Source organism: Bos indicus, chromosome 6 (genome assembly GCF_029378745.1).
Source record: "Bos indicus isolate NIAB-ARS_2022 breed Sahiwal x Tharparkar chromosome 6, NIAB-ARS_B.indTharparkar_mat_pri_1.0, whole genome shotgun sequence".
NCBI classification, from domain to species: domain Eukaryota; kingdom Metazoa; phylum Chordata; class Mammalia; order Artiodactyla; family Bovidae; genus Bos; species Bos indicus.
The window spans coordinates 23,425,270-23,428,455 of NC_091765.1; the positions used below are offsets into that span (position 1 = coordinate 23,425,270).

Genomic DNA, 3,186 nt, shown 5'->3' on the forward strand with positions numbered 1-3,186 from the left:
GACCCCGTGGACTGTAGCCCACCACGCTCCTTTGGGATTTTCCAGGCAAGAGTACTGGAGTGGGTTGCCATTTCCTTCTCTAGAGGATCTTCCCAACCCAGGGATAGAATCCAGGTCTCCCACATTGTAAGCAAGACGCTTTACTGTCTGAGCCACCAGGGAAGTCCAAATATTTCTTTGAGCCCTTTTTGGGGGAGGGCAAGAATACTGGAGTGGGTTACCATTCCCTTCTTCAGGAGATCTTCCCTACCCAGGAATTGAACCTGGGTCTCCCGCATAGTAGGCAGATGCTTTACCGTCTGAGCCACCAGGGAAGTCAAATACTCTATAGTTTTGAGAAATTTCAGGGAAAAGTAAATCTTTTCATACCATTGGCACTGTTTACTGTCAAACTGATTGGAAGGAAGTACAGTGAGTCTCCTACATAAGAACCTTCAACTCTGAAAGATGCAAAGGTGTGTTCTATCAACATCAGGCATGAGTGAAATTGCAGCTTGTCCTCCAACTTCTGTTGCTGAAGATCCTTCAGCCCTGGGCTTGCCAGTTGGCACTAGTGGTGAAGAATCTGCCTGCCAGTGCAGGAGGAAAAAAGAGACATGGGTTCGATCCCTGGGTCAGGAAGATCCCCCTGGAGTAGGAAATGGCACCCACACCAGTATTCTTGTCTAGAGAATCCCATGGACAAAGGAGCCTGGTGGGCTACAGTCCATGGGGTTGCAAAGAGTCGGACACAACTTCAGCTCTGCCATCTCTCAATTTCTCTCCCTCTTTCAGTAAGTAACTCTTCTTGCCTGTTCACTCAATGCCAGCCCCTGTGTGCCAAATGTTGTACTGCACTTTTCAAGGCTCTTACTGTAAGACTGAAATTTTTTTCTTCATTTTCTGTGTTTGTTTTTTATTTATAATTTGTGTGAAAAGTATTATAAGCCTATTACAGTAGTACATAGCCCGCTGTGTTAGTCGAGGCCCTGGTGGTGGTTGAGCCACTCAGTCGTGTCCAACTCTTGCAGCCCCATAGACTGCAGCCCGCCAGGCTCCTCTGTCCATGGGGTTCTCCAGGAAAGAATACTGGAATGGGGTGCCATTCCTTCTCCAGGGGCTCTTCCTGACCCAGGGATCCAACCCAGATCTCCTGCATTGCAGGCAGATTCTTTACCGACAGAGCTATGAGGGAAGCCCATTGAGTACCTGAGCTAACTTTATTGGAGTTAGGAACAAATTGGATTTATGAACCTGCTCATGGGACAGAACTCATTCATATGTAGGCACTTCATGTATACTTGACTACCCACATGATTAGATACATTAGAATAATGATAAAGTGCTTATTGTACAATTTTGCACTTATTCCTTTACATACGTTTTCTGTTTCTTTTCTATAACAAATAAGGTTTCTCCTTGCAACCTTACCTCACTTGCCAGTCATATTAAAAAAAGAGACTGCAAACCAATTTCAGCTCCTTGGAAGTCAGGAATAATAAAGAACTGGAACACAGCTTGTCCTGCCATCCCACACATAGTAGGAAATATTCAAAGTTAGCACTGTTGGGAACTTGTAAAATCAAAAGATATGTTTCCCTTTGTTTTAATAGAAAACAGATATTAAGCTAGGAGTTGGGAAAAATACATCAAGCTTCTGAGCTATAAAAAAATCTGAAGAATAACACTAGGTTATTGGACTCACTTTAAGCAAGCGCTGGCCGCTTTCCTGACTAGGTATGTCAGAGATGGGCAAGAGAACAGTTTCTCTCCTTCACTTCCTGGCAGCATATGATACACTCTGTCCTTATGGAGACTACATCATTAAGAGATCCAAGTGTGTCCTGAGGATGTTAGCTGAGATGGACTCTGGCAGGCAGCTCCAGAAAACTTAGCCAGGAAGTTCTGATTCAGAAGGGAGAGTAATGTGTTTGTGACATGGTTGGAATACATCAGACTCCATCACAGCCATGGAGACCTGGGGAGAGGGATTGTATAAGACTTTATAGTCACACTCAGATAAGTGCCTTTTTAGAGCAGGTAATTCGCTTGTCCTGACAGGTGTGAAGGGATACTTGGCACTCTCCAAAAAGCACTAATAACCCCATTTTAAACCAGAGGGCCACTTATGGACCGCTTTTAATTTAGTTTTGTGATGAGTTTCCTCTAATATCTAAACCTATATGTTCTGACAGCAGGAGTGTTCAAGGTGTATGTGAAAAGAAGCCTGAGTATGACAGGTCAATGACAGCAGCCTTGAGGTATCAAATCAGCTGTGGCAGAGAGCTCTAAACCTCTAAGATTTATCCTATAGTCAACCTTGCGAGCTGCTGTAAGCCTCTGGGGGTGAAAGCAAATCACTTCTTCAATCACTAAAATGTTATCCAGGCATCTTGCTTAATTTGGTGTTCTCCATAGGGTGGTAAAACTGTTTTGAAAAAAAAAAAAAGCAAATAGACAAAACCAAAAGCGGTGCATCCCTTTGAAGGAATACTTGCAGAGCTGTGTCAACAGCTGAAAGGTTTCCTCCCTCAGTGCAGTTATGAGCGGTATGTGTGTCTGGGCATCCATGCACTCTGAACCCATCTCTTTGGTCTTGACAATTGTCTATATACACAGAAGAATGTTAAAATTTGTGGTACCTTTGGGTCTCATTTCCAATTGGTTCTAGAACCAGCCATATAAGTGAACCACTTTCCCTAATCCAGCCTTGAAAGAAGCTACATTTCTCAACTCTGAAGCATCTACATTATGTTCAGACTCCAAGTGATTGGCTGCTGAGATGACCCTTCACCCTGATGATCTGGCTACCCAGTTATTCTCATCTGGGGGTGATTTTATCCTCCAAGGGGACATTGGGTAATGTCGAGAAGCAATTTTTGGTTATTAGAATTGGGGTGCTATGGGCATCTAGCCAGTAGAGGCCAGTCAGATCCTGCTGAATATCCTGACATGCACAGGATAGCCCTCATCACGTTACCTGGCTTAAAGTGTCAATAGTGCTGAAGAGGAGAAACCTGTGTTCCACTGTGAGATGATGGCAGACCACATGGTCAGTTCCTCTTCCCAGATGACACATTCATGTGGAAACAAGAGTGTAAAGGCACCAGGGGGCTGCAGAGACTCAGCTGGCAGGAGAAGTGAGCACTCAGAAAACCAGCTCCCCGGGAAGACTTTCTCCGAGCCTTGCCTCCTTGTCTGGAACGT

General features: G+C 44.5%; 1 non-coding gene across 1 annotated transcript; it reads right to left on the bottom strand.

The window, feature by feature from the left end:
• Positions 1-242: 242 nt before the first annotated feature.
• TRNAS-ACU (transfer RNA serine (anticodon ACU)) lies at positions 243-314 on the bottom strand. The gene has a single exon. It is a non-coding gene; the product is annotated as a tRNA-Ser (tRNA).
• Positions 315-3,186: the final 2,872 nt, after the last annotated feature.